The sequence below is a fragment of the Ovis aries genome, chromosome 6, assembly GCF_016772045.2.
Source record: "Ovis aries strain OAR_USU_Benz2616 breed Rambouillet chromosome 6, ARS-UI_Ramb_v3.0, whole genome shotgun sequence".
In the NCBI taxonomy this organism is placed as follows: Eukaryota; Metazoa; Chordata; class Mammalia; order Artiodactyla; family Bovidae; genus Ovis; species Ovis aries.
In genome coordinates, this window is record NC_056059.1 from 4264904 (window position 1) to 4283915 (window position 19012).

The 19012-nt window shown below is 39.1% G+C and overlaps 1 protein-coding gene and 1 pseudogene across 3 annotated transcripts in view; both read right to left on the reverse strand.

The window, feature by feature from the left end:
• The window catches only part of LOC132659993 (endogenous retrovirus group K member 19 Env polyprotein-like), a 190877-nt gene that overhangs the window by 136747 nt on the left and 35118 nt on the right, over positions 1–19012 (reverse strand). The gene's annotated exons all lie outside the window — the stretch shown is intronic.
• On the reverse strand, positions 12890–17309 carry LOC132659987 (uncharacterized; annotated as a pseudogene).

The window sequence follows — 19012 nt, forward strand, 5'->3', positions numbered from 1 at the left end:
ATGACACAAACGGATGGAGAGATACACTATGTCCTCAGATTGAAACAATCAATGTCGTAAAAATGACTACACTATCCAAAGTAATCTACAGATTCAATGCAATCCCTATCAAATTACCAATTGGCATTTTCACAAAACTAGAACAAAACATTTTACAACTTGTATGGAAACAGAAAAGACCCTGAATAGCCAAAGTAATCTTGAGAAAGACAAATGGAGCTGAAGGAAATAAACCTTCCTGACTTCAGGCTATACTACAAAGCTACAGTAATCAGAACAGTATGATTGTAAAGTAAAATAAAGTAAAAATAAAAATTAAAAAAAAAAAGAACAGTATGGTACTGGCACAGAAACAGAAACATAGACCAATAGAACAAGATAGAAAGCCCATAGATAAGCCCATGCACCTACAGGCACCTTATCATTAATGAAAGGGGCAAGAAATAGACAATGGAGAAAAGACAGCCTCTTCAACAAGTAGTCCTTGAAAAACTGAACAGCTACAGATAAAATAAAGAAATTAGAAAACTTTTTAACACCATACACAAAAATAAACTTAAAATGGATTAAATATCTAAATATAAGGCCAGAAACCATAAACTCTTAGAGGAAAACATAGGTACTGCACGCTTTGACATAAATCACAGCAACAGCCTCCTTGACTCACCTCCTAAATTAATGGAAATAAAAACAAAAATAAGCAAAGGGGACCTAGTCAAACTTAAAAGCTGTTTAGCAAAGGAAACTATAAACAAGTTGAAAAGACAACCCTAATAATGGGATAAAATAATTGCAAATGAATCAACCAATAATGGATTAATCTGCAAAATATACAAGCAGCTCAAATGCAGCTCCATATCATAAAAAAAACTTAAAATGGACACAAGACCTAAACACATATGTTTTCATTGCCAAAGAAGACATACAGATGAGCACATGAAAAGATGTTTAGCATCACTCACTATTAGAGAAATGCAAATTAAACTATAATGAGGTATCACCTCACACTGGTAAGAATGGTCATCATCAAAAAACCCTACAAAACAATGTTGAGGACATGAAGAGAACTCTCCTGTACTGTTGGCAAGAATGTATATTGATATAGACATTATAGAGAACAGTATGTTGTTGTTTTGTGTCCGACACTTTGCAATGCCATGGTCTATAGTACACCAGGCTTCCCTGTCCTTCACTATCCCCCAGAGTCTGCATAAACTCACATCCATTGAGTCGATGATGTCATCTAACCATCTCTTCCTGTGTCACGCCTTTCTCTTCCTGCCCTCAATCTTTCTCAGCCTCAGGGTCTTTTCCAGTGAGTTGGTTCTTCACATTAGCTGGCCAAAGATTCACAACTTCAGCTTCAGCTTCAGTACTTCTAATGAATAATTAGGGCTGACTTCCATTAGGATGGGCTTCCTGTAGGATTGACTGGTTTGGTCTCCTTGCTGTCCAAGGAACTCTCAAGAGTCCTCTCGAACACCACAGTTCTGCACCACATACTGGAGAACAGTATGGAGATTCCTTAAAAGCTATGAATAAAACTACCATATGATCCAGCAAACTGGATATACCCTGAGGTATAGGCATATACCCTGAGGAAACCATAATTCAAAAAGACACAGGTATCCCTTTGTTCCTTGTAGCACCATTTACAATAGTGGCAACAACCTATACGTCCATCAACAGATGAAATGATAAAGAAATTGTGTTATATATATACAATGGAATATTACTCAACCATGAAAAAGAATGGATTTGAATCATTTCTAGTGAGGTGGATGAAATTAGAGCCTGTTATAGAGTGAAGTAAGTCAGAAAGAGAGAAAAAAAATATTTTCTATTAATATATATATATATATGATATCTAGAAAAATGGTACCCATGAACCTATGTGCAGGGCAAGAATAGAGATGCAGACAAAGAGAACAGACTTTTGGACACATTGGGGGAATTAAAAGGTGGGATGAATTGAGAAAGTAGCATTGACATATATACACTACCATGTGTGAAACAGCTAGTAGGAAATTGCTATATAACACGGGGAGCCCAGCCTGGCACTCTGTGATGACCTAGAGGGTTGGGATGGGGTGGGGGTGGGAGGTAACCTCAAGAGGGAGAAGATATTTACATATATATATGTAAATATGTATATGTATATATATATATATATATATATATATAGTTATGGCTGATTCATGTTGTGTGGCAGAAACTAACACAATATTATATAGCAATTACCCTCTAATCAAAAACTAATAATTAGTGATTAATAATCACTTCATGGCAAATAGATGGGGGAACAGTGGAAACAGTGACAGACTTTATTTTTGGGGGGCTCCAAAATCACTGCAGATGATGATTGCAGCCATGAAATTAAGACACTTACTCCTCGGAAGGAAAGTTATGACCAACCTAGACAGCATATTAAAAATCAGAGACATTACTTTGCCAACAAAGGTCCACCTAGTCAAGGCTATGGTTTTTCCAGTAGTCATGTATGGATGTGAGAGTTGGACTATAAAGAAAGCTGAGCACTGAAGAATTGATGCTTTTGAACTGTGGTGTTGGAGAAGACTCTTGAGAGTCCCTTGGACTTCAGGGAGATCCAACTAGTCCATCCTAAAGGAGATCAGTCCTGGGTATTCATTGGAAGGACTGATTTTGATGCTGAAACTCCAATACTTTGCCCACCTGATGCGAAAAGCTGACTCATTTGAAAAGACCCTGATGCTGGGAAAGACTGAGGGCAGGAGAAGGGGACGACAGAGGATGAGATGGTTGGATGACATCACCGACTCAATGGACATGAGTTTGGTTAGGTTCTGGAAGTTGGTGTTGGACAGGAAGGCCTTGCGTGCTGCGGTTCATGGGGTCACAAAGAGTTGGACATGACTGAGTGACTGAATTGAACTGAACTGAGTTAGTTAAACAAAGTTTTCCAGCAGCCCAGTTGAAATACACTATGAGCTGATTTCATTAAGATACATCATCTGAACTCTCCCAAAAGCTAAATGATCCATTTACAAGCCTGTATGCAACATTTCATGAAAAGGGCACTTATCTTCTGATATAAAAATCATTTTTAATTTTGTTTCTTTTTAAATTAATTAATTTATTTATTTATTTTTAAATTTTAAAATCTTTAATTCTTACATGAGTTCCCAAACATGAACCCCCCTCCCACCTCCCTCCCCACAACATCTCTCTGGGTCATCCCCGTGCACCAGCCCCAAGCATGCTGCACCCTGCGTCAGACATAGACTGGCGATTCAATTCTTACATGATTTGCATTTAAGCCACAATCGTCATTATAGCTGATCTGGAAATTATATTCATGTTAGGCTAATTATATCCATACATCTGTTCCTATTACAAGTAAGTATCTTTAATTTACATCATTTTTAGATTGTGTCAATTTACATACATACACACACACACACACACACACACACACACACGGTATCTTTTGCAAAGTAGTTCTGATTTTTCTCTTCCATTTATCTTCCAAACCATATATTTTTCTTTTACCAAAATAATAGCAAATATTGACAGGTAATGTTATTTTATATTTTTAAAATAATTTTAATAATAATCTCAAAATTGGTGCTTCATTCAAAATAAGATGTACCCATTTAAAAAAAAAAAAGATATACCATGTTTTTGGATTGGAAGAATCAATATTGTCCAAAGTGACTATACTACCTAAGAAAAACTACAGATTCAAACCAATCTTTATCAAATTACCAGGGCATTTTTTTCACAGAACTAGAGCTAAAATGGAAATGACTCTGATGCTGGGAGGGATTGGGGGCAGGAGGAGAAGGGGACGACAGAGGATGAGATGGCTGGATGGCATCACTGACTTGACAGACGTGAGTTTGAATGAACTCAGGGAGTTGGTGATGGACATGATGGACAGGGAGGCCTGGCGTGCTGCAATTCATGGGGTTGCAAAGAGTCGGACGTGACTGAGCGACTAAACTGAACTGAACTGAAAGCTAAAAAATCTTAAAATTTATATGGAAAAACAATTATCAATCAAAAAGGAAATATTACAGGTGATACTATAGAAATACAAAGAAGCATAAGAGGCTACTGTGAAAAATTATATGTGAACACACTGGATAATCTAATAAAAATGAATAAATTCTTAGAAACATACAGCCTACCAAGATTGAGTCATGAAGAAGTAAAAAAAAATTTGAACAGGCTAATTTCAAGTAAGTATATTTAATCAAGGGACAAAAATCTCCCAAGAAACTAAAGTTTAGGACCAAACAGCCTCACTGGTGAATTCTACCATATATTAAAGGAACTTAATGCCAATTGTTTTAAAATTCTTCCACAAAATAGAAGGAAAGGGAATACTTTCAAATTCATATTATGACTTTCTAATTATCCTGATACCAACACCAGAAAAAGAATCTACAAGAAAAGAAAATTACAGATGGGTCTCCATCCTAAATGTGGATGTGAAAATCCTCAACAAAGTATCAGCAAACTGAATTTAGTAGCACATTAAATGGGTCATACACTATGATAAAGTGGACTTTATTACAAGTATTTAAGTTTAGTTCAACATCTACAAGTCAATATGATATACTACATTAACAAAATCAAGAATTAAAACCATAGGTTCATCTCAGTAGATATAGAAATGAGCATCTGACAAAATTCAACACCCATTTATGATAAAATGGTACAACAAAGGGAATATAAAGGGAACAAGCCTCCATATAATAAAGGCTGTATATGACAAGCCCACAGTGATCATGTGCTCTGTGTGCTCAGTTGCTCAGTCATGTCCAACTCTCCGCAACCCCATGGACTGTAACCCACCAGGCTCCTCTGTCCATGGGATTCTCCAGGCAAAAATACTGGGGTATGTTGCCATGCCCTCCTCCAGGGGATCTTCCTGACCCAAGGATCAAGCCTGTGTCTCTTGTGGGCAGGTTCTTTACCCACTGAGCCACCTGGGAAGCCCATACTTAATAGTAAAAAGCCGAAAGCTTTTCATTTACAATCAGAAACAAGACAAGGATACCCACTCTTACCACTTTTTATTCAACATAACATTGAAACTTTTGGCCAGGACAATCAGACAAAAAAGGAAAAAACAGGAAAGAAAAGGTAGCCAAATTGGAAAGGAGAAGTAAAATTGTTTCTATTTGTGGATAATATGGTTTAATATATAGAAAATGCTAATGAATCCACCAAAAAATCCTGTTAGATCTAATGAACAAATTCAACATAACTCCAGGATACAAAATTAACATCATAAACATCAGTATTGTTTTGATATACTAATGAGAGATTATCTGAAAAAGAAATAAATTATCCCATTTATGATATAATCAATAACAATAAAAATAGTTAGAAATAAATTTCACCCAGGATATGAAAGATCTGTCCACTGAAAACCATGCGAAATTGATGAAAGTAATTTAAGACTCAAATAAATGGAAAGATATCACATGTTAATGAATCAAAAAAATTAATTTTCTTGACATTTCCATACTACTCAATGCCATCTACAGACTTAATGCAATCCCTATTAAGATTCCAACATTTTTTTTACAGAAGTAGATAAAACAACTCTAAAGTTTGTGTGCAAACGCAAAAGATTCTGAGTAGCCAAAACATCTGAGAAACAAGAATAATGCTGGAGGTATGAATTTCCTGAATTCAAATTACATAGCAAAGCTAACCAAAGCTGTGTTGGTGTAAGAATGGACATATAAAGTAACAGAACATAATCAAAAGCTGATAAATAAACCCAGGCAAATACAGTCAACTAATATTTCACAAGGAAGCCATGGATATTCAGTGGAGAAAGACAATCTTTGCAATAAATGGTTCAGGGGAAGTGAAATATTCTCACGTAAAAGAATGAAATCAGACCACTGACAAAAAATTTCACACCACTAACAACAACAACAAAAAAGATGCTCATAATAAGTACTTAAATGTTAGATTGTAAATCATAAAACTCCTAGAAGAAAACAAAGAAAAGCCCCTTGACATGAATATTGATAAATTTTTTTTGAAATGACACCTAAAGCATAAGCAACAAAACAAACAGAACTGTACTGAACTAATAAAACCTTCTACACAGCAGAAGAAACAATCTAGAAATTGAAAAGGCAATCTACAAAACTGGAGAAAATACTGGCAAATCATATACATGATAAGGGGTTAATATCCAAAATATATAAAGAACTAATATAATTCAATAGCAGAAAAACAAGTAATCCAATTTAAAAATAGGCATAGGACCTGATTTTCCAAAGATTTTTAGATCAACAGTTACATGAAAAAATGTTCAACATTACTAATTGTCAGGGGAATACAAATTAAAACCACATTAGATATAATCTCATACTTGTTAGAATGGCCATCACTGAAAAGACTCCGGAAGTTGGTGATGGACAGGGAGGCCTGGCGTACTGGGATTCATGGGGTCACAAAGAGTTAGACTTGACTGAGCGACTGAACCGAACTGAACTGAACTGAACTGAAAAGACAAGAGAGAACTAATGCAACGAGGATATAGAGAAAAGGTTAACTGTTATGCACTGTTGGGGGATGTAAACTGATGAAACCACTATGGAAAGCAATATGGAAGTCTCTGAAAATATTAAGAATAGAACTATCATATGACACAGCAATTTCACCTCAGGCTATATAATCTAAAGAAAACAAAATCACTATTGATGAAATATACATACCCCCATGCTTACTGCAGCACTACATATGATAGCCAAGATACGAAAGCAATCTAAACTGTCAATGCACAGGTGAAGGATAAAAATGTGGTTTGTGTTTACCAATGCAGTTGAATAGCATTCAACTCTTAAAAAAGGAGGAAATCCTCTTTGGGACAACATGAGTAGACTGTGAGGGTATTATTCTAAGTTAAATAAGTCAGATAGACACAAATACTAAACAACTTCATTTTTATGTGAAATTTAAAAGAAAAACAATAAAACTAATATAGAAGTACAGATTTTGGGGTACCAAATATAGAGGAAGGGGGTGATGGAATTTGATTAAGGTAATCAAATGTTGCAAACTTTCAGTTAAAAAACAAGTACTAGAGATGTAATATCGGAGAAGACAATGGCACCTCACTCCAGTACTCTTGCCTGAAAAATCCCATGGACAGAGGAGCCTGGTGGGCTGCAGTCCATGGAGTCGCTAAGCATCGGACACGACTGAGTGACTTCACTTTCACTTTTCACTTTCATGCATTGGAGAAGGAAATGGCAAACCACTCCAGTGTTCTTGCCTGGAGAATCCCAGGGACGGCAGAGCCTGGTGGGTTGCCGTCTATGGGGTCGCACAGAGTAGGACACTACTGAAGCGACTTAGCAGCAGCAGCAGCAGCAGCAGCAGCAGCAGCAGCAGAGATGTAATATATCAATAAAACATGGTGGCTGTATGATATATATGAAAGTTGCTAAGACAATATCCTAAAAATTTTCATCACAAGGAGAAGTTTTCTTTTTTATATCTATATTAGATGGTAGATATTAAATACGTATATTATGGCAATCTTTTTGCAACATATATAAGTCAAATCATTATACTGTACACCTTGAACTTATACAGTGCTGTATGTCATTATATCTCAATAAAACTGGAATTAAAAATGAATGTACAGAAGTGAGGAACTGTGAAAAAGGCAGAAGAAAGTAAGCGATAGAAATGAAAGACAGGAAAAGAAGATCTATTTTATGTACAATATATAATTTAACTCCTTATGTAGGGAAAAATACAGTTGAAAAGAAAATTTTCAGCTCAGTTCAGTTCAGTCGCCCACTCGTGTCTGACTCTTCGCGGACTTCATGGACTGCAGCAGGCCAGGTCTCCCTGTCCAACACCAACTCCCTGTGTTTACTCAAACTCATGTCCATTGAGTCAGTGATGCCATCCAACCATCTCATCCTCTGTCATCCCCTTTTCCTCCTGCCTTCAATCTTTTCCAGCAACAGGGTTTTTCAAATGAGTCAGTTATTTGCATCAGGTGGCCAAAATATTGGAGATTCAGCTTCAGCATCAGTCCTTCCAATGAAAACTCAGGACTGATTTCCTTAGGGATGGACTGGTTGAATCTCCTTGCAGTCCAAAGGACTCTCGAGAGTCTTCTCCAATACCACAGTTCAAAAGCATCAATTCTTCAGCACTCAGCTTTGATCAGTTGGACATTTGTCAGCAGAGCAATGTCTCTGCTTTTTATATAGGTAAATTTTTCTAAAACACACATATCCTTAAATCTACATGTTGAAAGGGCCCTGTTTCCACCAAGTACCTAGCACTATTGATTCCAAAAGTTCAATTCTAACTCACATTCTAGTAAAACTATTGAACTTTAAAGAAAAGGAATAATAATAAGAAAAAATACACTGTGTCTCTAGGTAAATGTACCAGGTCACTCAGGAAAGAAATCAGGTTGGTGTAAGTCTGTTGTTCAACAGAAACATACTAAAAAAATTATAAAGTCTACATCTTGGTAGTTGAAAAATATATTAATAGTTTTAAACATGCAATAACTCTGATTTATTTTATCTACATGTCCTTTTTAAGGAATCAATGAGAAGATGAATTTCAGACATGAATAGGGAGACTTCTGTAAAAAAAAAAAAGTGGGCATTTAAGACTAAAATAAAGGCAGAAGAAAAACATATACGCTTTGACAACCAAAAAGTGGAAAAAAGTAAAGAAAAAGAGAAGATGAATTTACCCATAAATAACATGTGACAGATGAGGCTGTGAAAGTGCTGCACTCAATATGCCAGCAAATTTAGAAAACTCAGCAGTGGCCATAGGACTGGAAAAGGTCAGTTTTCATTCCAATCCCAAAGAAAGGCAATGCCAAAGAATGCTCAAACTACCGCACAATTGCACTCATCTCACATGCTAGTAAAGTAATGCTCAAAATTCTCCAAGCCAGGCTTCAGCAATACATGAAACGTGAACTCCCTGATGTTCAAGCTGGTTTTAGAAAAGGCAGAGGAACCAGAGATCAAACTGCCAACATCGGCTAGATCATGAAAAAAGCAAGAGAGTTCCAGAAAAACATCTCTTTCTGCTTTATTGATTATGCCAAAGCCTTTGACCGTAGGGATCACAAAAATTGTGGAAAATTCTGAAAGAGATGGGAATACAGAGCACCTGACCTGCCTCTTGAGAAATCTGTATGCAGGTCAGGAAGCAACAGTTAGAACTGGACATGGAACAACAGCCTGTTCCAAATAGGAAAAGGAGTACGTCAAGGCTGTATATTGTCACCTTGCTTTTTTAACTTCTATGTAGAGTACATCATGAGAAACGCTGGACTGGAAGAAACACAAGCTGGAATCAAGATTGCCGGGAGAAATATCAATAACCTCAGATATGCAGATGACACCACCCTTATGGCAGAAAGTGAAGGGGAGCTAAAAAGCCTCTTGATGGAAGTGAAAGAGGAGAGCGAAAAAGTTGGCTTAAAGCTCAACATTCGGAAAACGAAGATCATGGCATCTGGTCCCATCACTTTATGGGAAATAGATGGGGAAACAGTGGAAACAGTGTCAGACTTTATTTTGGGGGGCTCCAAAATCACTGCAGATGGTGACTGCAGCCATGAAATTAAAAGACGCTTACTCCTTGGAAGAAAAGGTATGACCAACCTAGATAGCATATTCAAAAGCAGAGACATTATTTTGCCGACTAAGGTCCATCTGGTTAAGGCTATGGTTTTTTCTGTGGTCATGTATAGATGTGAGAGTTGGACTGTGAAGAAGGCTGAGCACCGAAGAACTGATGCTTTTGAACTGTGGTGTTGGAGAAGACTCTTGAGAGTCCCTTGGACTGCAAGGAAATCCAACCAGTCCATTCTGAAGGAGATCAACCCTGGGATTTCTTTGTAAGGAATGATGCTAAAGCTGAAGCTTCAGTACTTTGGCCACCTCATGCGAAGAGTCGACTCATTGGAAAAGACTTTGATGCTGGGAGGGATTGGGGGCAGGAGGAGAATGGGACGAGCGAGGATGAGATGGCTGGATGGCATCACCGACTCAATGGACGTGAGTCTGAGTGAACTCTGAGAGATGGTGATGGACAGGGAGGCCTGGCGTGCTGCAATTCATGGGTTTGCAAAGAGTCAGACATGACTGAGCGACTGAACTGAACTGAGCATGTGACAGATACAGATAATCTTTTAAAGATGATGAACTTAAGAGTGAATGTTCAAGAAAAGAAAAAAGGGAAAGGGAATTATATAAAAGTATTAGGACAAAGATCACTACTACACTATTAGAACAAAAATACACACCTTCCAAAACCTGAGAAAATTCAAAATAAAAGAGAACATTTAATGAAAGACACATAGTAAATATAACTTGAAATATTTAAAAGATAGAGATAAAAATATGTTGGTCATATTAATAAATGCAAGTGGACTCAATTTACTATTAAAATAAAAAATAAGATTGGCTTAAAAGTAGAATTCAACTCTGTATCATATAAAGGACAGATACTTAAAAGAGAGCAATTAAGAAAAACTAAAGTGAAAAAGGCTAAAAGTAAAAATAAAAAAAACAATGGAAAGTAACTCAGACAAATGCAAATAAAAGTAAAGTGGTGGAGGAGCTCCAATCAATATGACAAAATAGAAGGACATGGAGCTCAACTCCTCCCCCAAATGAATCAAAAATACATCTACATGTGGAACAGTTCTCAAAAACTACCTGCTGAATGTTAGCAGATCTCAGCTAAAAGTGCAAGAAAGATCTCCATGTAACTAGGAAGGACAAAATGGGGAAAAAAGAAGCAGGATGGGACCTGTACCACTAGGAGGAAGTTGTGAAGAGGAAATGTTCCTTCATCCTGAGAGGCACTCATCAGTGGGGAGTGTCAAAGAAGAGTGCAACCACTGGTTTGAGAAGTAGAACAGAAAGAGATCTGCACAGATGGTCTATGCAACCCCCAGCCTGAGACACACGTGTTCTGGTACAGGCATGGCCTGGGGACTAAAACTTGGCCTTTAGAGGACATACCTAGGGAGAGGACTGGGGTTGGCCGCATGTAGACAGCCTGAAGGGGCTGCAGAGTTGTATGGCCACAATGAGGGGTTTACATGGGAGAAGCTTAGGCCCACCATAGAAGCAAAGCAACACTGTTAGGTGGTGCATGAATGGAGGGCCATAGGAACCTTTCTAAGAATGTTCTCAGCTCACTGAGAGCCATCTCCAAGTTCTGTCATGCACAACTACCAGTGGATTTTCCACATGGGAGGCGGGGCTGAAATCAGAGCTCCTCCCCAAGAGCCGTGTGACTTAGGAAGTAGGGCTGAAATCTGAGCCCTGTCCCAGCATCTTAGTGATCCATGGATTTATGCTGCTTCCACTGGCTTTCTAAACTCAGCATCCATGGGATGTCCAAGTGGACAATGGATGCTCCTATAGCTGGAATGGCTCTGGCCATAGCATCTGTGGGCTTAGAGGGCATGCAAAGGCAGGACTGGGATCTAGGCTGCTTCCATAGCTTCCATAGTGGGTCCGAGTACTGTAATCCTGGTACCTGACTTCAGTGGATCTTTGTGAAGATCTTTGTAGAGATAACATCTGATTGACACCAGGGCCAGTTGCTGGCTTTGCCATGGTTGAGGCAGGGCTGAGGGCAGTGCCAACAACAGTGTAAGTTATGAGTCCACACTACAGATGGAAAGTCACATCACAGAATACAGTCCACAGTGAACAGCTCCAGGGAAGGAATACTCATTGGCTCCTCTCCCAGTAGGAGAGTTCCAATTCCTCATACCACAGCTCCGAAATGGATCAGAGAACTTATAATCCAACAAATAGGAAACATATCCTGCCTATGAAAGGGCCATAAGAGCCACAAAGCAAAGAGGAGGCCCTGCAGACTCCAGAGCAGACTCTTGTCACCACAACACCGGTCCACAACTCCTATCAAGTGGATAATGTCCAGCACACAGTGAGGAAAGAGGCAGCAGGCATCCATACTAAAAACAGCCCTGGCAACAAAAATATTAAACCCACGCAGGCTACATTGAAGTGCTCCCACATAAAAAATATTCATCCAAGATCACAGAAGATAATTGTTTCTCTTAAACTCATAGAGTCAAAGAAATATAAGTAAAATGAAGAAGCAGAAGAATTACTCCTAATTAAAATATCAAGAGAATTCTCCTGAAAGAGGAAACAGTGAAACAGACTTCTTTAGTCTAATATACACTGAGTTAAAAAAAAAAAAAGGAATAAATGAAAATACTGAAGGAATTAAGAAAGATTATCAATAGAAATGAAGATACTGGAGGGTCAAGACAAGAAAGAATGTGAACTATCTTGAGAGTAGCACATGAGCTTAGCTCTTTTTAAGGAAACACCAAAATTACAGCTAATGGTTGAATAACCATAGACAAAAAACTGCTGAAACCTACTATAAAAGATACCCTGCTGGGGTCCAGCCCCAGTGGATCCAGGATATCTGAAGCAGGGACGGGGTTGGCGAGGAGAGATTTATTTATTTAGAGATATAAAGAGAGATTAGGAAAGAATAGTGTAGTGGAGAAAATAGAGAAGAAAAAGAGGCTGATATTCCTTGGTTTACACAGGAAGACAGTAAAGCCCTAAGACAAGGGACTTGCACTGCCTACGTAGGCCGCAGGTGCCCTCCCAGTCTCCTGAGGGAGTGAAGACACAGAGCTCCTTCCCGTTCAGGTCTTAGAAGCCCAGGCAAATAAGTAGACACGGCGAGCCTCTGTGCTCCAGATGGGAATTAGTCTGAAAAGGAGAGAAAGAAAAGAAGACACGGGGGAAACCAGTCTTTCCAGGAACTGGTCCATCTCTTTATTTTTCAGGAAAGCTTTTATACTTTAAGTTGTACATAGGGATAAATGGAAAATACAAAGTCATGCAAGGTCAGCAGACCTGACCCTTATCGAGACCAGGCACTCTTTATGCATGCATACAAAGAAAGGTCTTAGGTGGTTTTACACCATCTTCTGGCCAGGGGGCCTGCTAACATTTTATGACCCTTTCTTTCTGATAATGGTCAGTCAACCAGAAAACTTATTTTTTCCAAAGGTGATTTTTCTTAAGTCAGGCACCACCCGCTGAAGGCACCAGATAAAGTTGCTTTCCTACAGGGCAAAAGTGCAGTGGGCTATAATCAAGAAAAGAATTTACTAGCCTAAGGTTTAACGTGATTAATATCAAAGGCTATTACTCATTTTTCCTATATGCCAGTTATATCAATTAATGTATATAAGGGACAAGGGGTATGGAGACTTAACAGCAAATATTGGCTCAACAATGAAACCCTTCACCGGTATATTTCTAACAATCCACTAATACTACACTAATCATTTCTAACTTCTCAAAAGACTCTGTATTTAGAAAGTTTAGAGCATCTCTTGCCTCTCACAGTTGGAAGGCTGTGAACAATCACATGTGTGGTTGTAAGAGGCTGGATAAACTTGTCAGGCAGGCTAGAGAGCCATCAGAGGAGTTTTTGGACTGAAACACTCTTGTTATACCCAGGAGACTTATTAACTGGAGCTCTACGTTAACTCTTTTCAGAGAAAGGTGGTGGGGGATAGCCCCCTGTTAATGTCAGAAGAGTTGGTGAAAGCATAATGCAATAAGGCAGACAGACTCTATTTTTGAGGTGGATGCTCAAGAAGGTCCAGGGGTGTTCCCTCGAGGCCTGATCTCACCTTTGCCTGTCAGGCTTCATCCTCATGACCTTTGCCACGGGCGGGATTCCCCATGCTGGCTCCCAGCATCTCCCCCTTTTTTATTTCTTAAAACAGCCAGATGTAATTCAGTCGCAAGCTTCTGAATGCTCTGCCGAAGGATCCTGACAATACAAGGAAGAATGATTATAAGAAGCAAAATTAGAGCACCCACAGCAGCATAGCTAAAGATAGTAGACAGAATGTTCTTTCCAGAAATGAAGGTAGAGAAGGTGTGAAAAAAGTCATTGGCTGCTCCTGCAGCAATTAAATCAAATCGGGAGTGTTCCATGGTTGTTATTTGATTATGAAGTTTCCCTAAATCCAGACCAATGTCAGAGCTGTTCCAAACACCTGAAATATGATTTTTAATATTCTCCCATTCACAATCTGTCTCGTTCACTTTCACCAGTAGTTGGTGTGACAGGACAAAGCCATCTTTACTTTTAAGGCCTGTAATTCAGTCCCAGTATGCATTATTGCTTCTTCTAAGGTGTCTACCCTCATCTCTAGCTTCCTATCTATAGCTTCCTGTGTTGCCAGTGCTGAGGAAACACTTTTGGTCATAGTATCAACATATTGAGCAGCATGTACTTGTTGAGTCAATGATATTGCTTCCACAGTAACAGAGGTAATTGCAGCTCAGAAAGCTGATATTCCCAAAATAAGTAAGCCCACAAACCGTCATGTTTGCATTAAATCTTGTAGTTGTTGTAACACAGCAAGACCATAATTATCATACCCATGAGTGGTTACAGTTACAGGCACCATAATATAGGGTGGACTTTTTGGCACCACAAAAGAACAAACATTATGTTGAGGAGTTAAACAAGATGAAAGCATACATTGTTCACAAGACACTACATTAGGCCCACCTGAATAATTCATTTGTATATTAAGTCTTCCTGAGTCATTAGTGAAAAGAAAAGCATAAGGAGAGGGTAGACAAGCTAAAATAGAGTAAATAGAATTATTTTTTTCCTCCTCCTGGTATTCTGTAATCAATTCTCAAATTATAAGTACAAAATTTCCGCATCGGATACCCTGAGCAATCATCTATAGTGTTCCATATGACATCTGAGGGAGCAACTGAGGAGATCCTGAGGCACCAGCCCACAGACTTGCTGGAGTTTGTGCTGCAGCAGCTCTGTCAGTCCTGCCGGGATCTCGATGTTTATCTTGCCTCTCCTGCTGATGGGTGCCCAGGCGCCGCCCTTGCCCCCTTGCTGAACCAGCCTTGGGCCCAGCGGTGGCCAAGTGACTGCAGATGGACACTGGCAGGGCCACCAGCTGCGAGCGTGGCACACTGGGCCCCAGCAGCCAGGCTGCCCCGCCCACTGCTCCTGGTGCGTGGCTGTTCTGTGCAGTGGCAGCGGTGGCAGCAGGGACAGAGGAATGCCCTTCCTCTTTTGTGATTGAAGCAATGGGGGAACCAGATGTCTGGGGGACTGCGACATGGCAAATCAGTCTGTCCGGGATCCAAATTAGTGAATCTGCGTTCTGTGGAAAAATATAAGCTCATCCTCGATCACTAGTTAACAATGGGTCAGGACCCCTCCATTGTCCAGAGAGGAGGTCCTTCCATTTTATTAACGGCTTTGTATTTTGTTGTTCCAGACACCAATGACGAAGCATTACAGTGGTTCCGGACAAATCAGCATTTAAGTTATTTATTACAAAGGGTGCATGTTGTAAAATCTGATGGGGGGAACTATACTTAAATTCCCCTTCCTGTAATTTTTGAATCTGTGTTTTTAATGTTTGATGTGCTCTTTCCACGATGGCTTGCCCTTGTGGATTATAAGGTATGCCTGTATTATGTTTTATTTGAAACATTGTACAAAATTCTTGAAAAGACTTAGAAGTGTAAGCAAGAGCATTATCAGTTTTTAAAGCTTTTGGCAGACCCAAATATGAAACACAAGTAAAGAGATGTTGTATTATATCCTTATAATAAGCTTTTTTTTTAAGCAAATCTAATTTTATTTTATTTTATTTTAGTATCTCAGAATATTATTCCACTAAATGATACTGCAAGTTACTTGTTTCTTTGTTTCTTTTTTTTTTTTTCCTTACATGATAGTATACATGTTTCAATGCCATTCTCCCAAATCATCCCACCCTCTCCCTCTCCCTCAGAGTCCAAAAGTCTACTCTACACATCTGTGTCTCTTTTGCTGTCTCGCATACAGGGTCATCATTGCCATTAGCTGACCCATCAGTAAAAGCTATCTGAGCATCTGGAATGGGGAATTGTTTGCACCTAACAGGGAAGATAACTGGGTGTCTAGATATAAAATTTAACAAAACATGTGAAGGTAAATGATGCAGAATTTGACCAAAATAGTTTTCTATAGCAATCTGCCAATTTTCATCAGACATTAAAAGAGCATCAAGCTGTTCCTTGTTATATGGAATTACAATTTTTGATGGCTCTTTGCCAAACAATTCAATGCTCCGCTTTCTTCCTTTTAATACCAATGTAGCTATCAAGCCTGGATAAGAAGCCACTACTTTTTTAGCTTGGGCGGGAAGATGGACCCCCTCTAGGGGGCCGCTTTGCCGTAAAACTCCCTTAGGTGCAGTTGGGGTAGCTAGCAAAGGAATTGCCAGTTCGCTGCTAAATCAATTCTTTTTACCTAGCTATCAGATAAAGCCTTTTCTACTTTGCCTAGGGCCTCCCGAGCCTCAGCAGTCAATTGTCTTTTTGATGTTGGATCAGGATCCCTGCATAAAATGTTAAAAAAAGGCTTTAATTCGGCAGTGGTTAATTTTAAATAGGGCCTTATCCAATTAATATCACCTAAAAATTTTTGATAATCATTCAAAGCGACAAGATTGTCCTTTCTTAATTGTAGCGGGGCATGAGTCACTGTTTATGAATTTATAACCCTTCCTAAGTAGGTTATGGGTGGATTGATTTGAATTTTCTCTGGGGCAGTTTTTAGGCCTCTAGCTGACAATGCCTGGGCTAAATTTTGGAGGACAGTGTGCAAATGAGCTCTGTCTGAATGAGCTACTAAAATATCATCCATAGAGTGAATCATATATACTTGTTCATATTTAGCTCTAATATTTTCTAAAGCAGCATTGACAAATTTCTGACATAAGGTAGGGCTATTTTTCATTCCCTGAGGTAGTACTTTCCATTGAAACCTCAAATAAGGCTGTTTAAGATTTTCTGATGGCAGACTAAAAGCAAATCGCTTTTTATCCTCATCATTTAAGGGAATGGTGAAAAAACAATCTTGTAAATCAATTACAATTATATTATATCCCTCTGGAATGGCTACTAGGAAGGCTGTAAGGCCCCCATATCCTCCATGGTGGCATTAATTGCTCTCAAATCCTGTAAAAGTCGCCATTTACCAGATTTTTTCTTAATAACAAAAATAGGAGTGTTCTACGGGTTATTGGAGGGCTCAATATGTCCCAATTCTAGTGGTTCAAAAATTGACGTTTTAGCTGCCAGTAATTTTTCTTTAGCCAGAGGCCATTGTTCCACCCACACTGGGTCTTGAGATTTCCAGGTAATGGGGTCAGCAGCAGAAACAATGGCCTCCATTATAAATTTGGATACCCCAATCCAGTAGTAGCTGTCGAGGAGTTGGGCAGATTAGCTCAATTATTCCTGTTTGTTGTTTACCTAATCCTTTTGATGGATCATAGCCCATTTGCAGTATTTGAGAGGTCACTTTATCATCAGGGCTAAAAAGTAGCACTCCCATTTAAGACAGCACATCCCTCCCCCACAGGGTAAAGGGGAGCAAAGGAATTACGTAAGGTTGGAAACTTCCACAGGTATCCTCAAACTGTCAATCTAATATTTTTGCACTCTTAGCTACTGTGGGGGCTCTTCCTAATCCCACAAACTCATTTTCAGTAGTATGTGTGGGCCAGGAGCTGGGCCAGTCTTTTCCTGAAATGCAAGAAACATCTGCTCCTGTGTCTAATAACCCCACAATAGACTTGCCACTGACCAGAATAGTTTTCATAGGGCGTTTCTGAGTAATTTCTGTTATACAAAAAACCATATCACTAGACCCAAATCCTTTATCCTGCCTTTCATTCTGAGTAGCTGTGTGCCCAGTTGCAGTGTGGTAAGGCAAAAGTAAAAGTTGAGTTATTCTTTGTCCCTGATGAATTTGTATAGTTTTAGTTGGGGGTGAAATCGTTACCTGAATTTCTCCTGTATAGTCTGAGTCAATTACTCCCGGGATAATTGTGAGACCTTGCATAGCTAAGGAACTTCCGCCTAATATAATTCCCACCAAACCTGTCAGTAATGGACCTTTAACCCTTGTAGGGATTTTTATAGTGGGACTATTGCGGGTAATGTCTCCCTTTTGGCCACAGGAAAAACAAGTTTTAGACAAGCTAGTATTTTGGCCTTGGTTACTGGGGTAACTCTGTGATGGGTTGTTCTTATTTGTAAAAAAAGGATTGAACTGTCTGTTGATAAGAGTTCCCTGTTATTGCTGCGGCTATGGCAACGCCCTGCAGCATTGCTCCTCCTACATCTGTACATTGCCTGATATAATCTACTATTTGCCCAGATTTTTTTATAGGACGTAAAATGGCTTGGCAGGTAGAGTTAGCATTCTCAAACTCCAGTTGTCTTAAAATTAGAAATTACTCTATGAACTGCCTCTGTAAGTCATGAAATAAAGTCCTCATATGGCTCTTCTGGGTTTTTTTGTTTTTGTTTTTTTGTTTTTTGATGTTTGAAAAGGAAAAAGTTGAGTCTCTCCCTTCAGGTAACAATCGCCAAGCTGCAAGGGCGCAGGAGGTTACTTGGTTTAGAGTAATTTTGTCTAATCCCATCTGATCTTTAAGTGCTCCAAATTCATTAGTCCCTGTCAACATACTTTTTACAATATATTTTGGACCATATTTTTGGTTGTTATCGGCTTGTTTTGGGGCAAGATCATCATATTCAGCTCTCCAAAGTACATATTGTCCTCCAGATAGACAAGCCTTAGCGACTGTCATAGGGTGGCATCCATCTGACCGCTAAGGCCTCTACCAATTGCATAGTGTACGGGGCTTTAGGCCCATGCGATGCACAAGCCTGTTTGAGTTCTTCAACCATTTTCATTGAAATGGGTTCCCAGTGGGGAGCCCTTCCCTCACCGCTTTTGTCAAATATTACAGGAAAACAAGCCTCAAGGTGGGGATCAAATTCATCTTCGGAGCTAGAAAGAACCCTTCTCCAGGGAGTTTCTAGTGGAGGCCCCTCACCCCTATAAGGGGGGTGGGGGGGAGGGG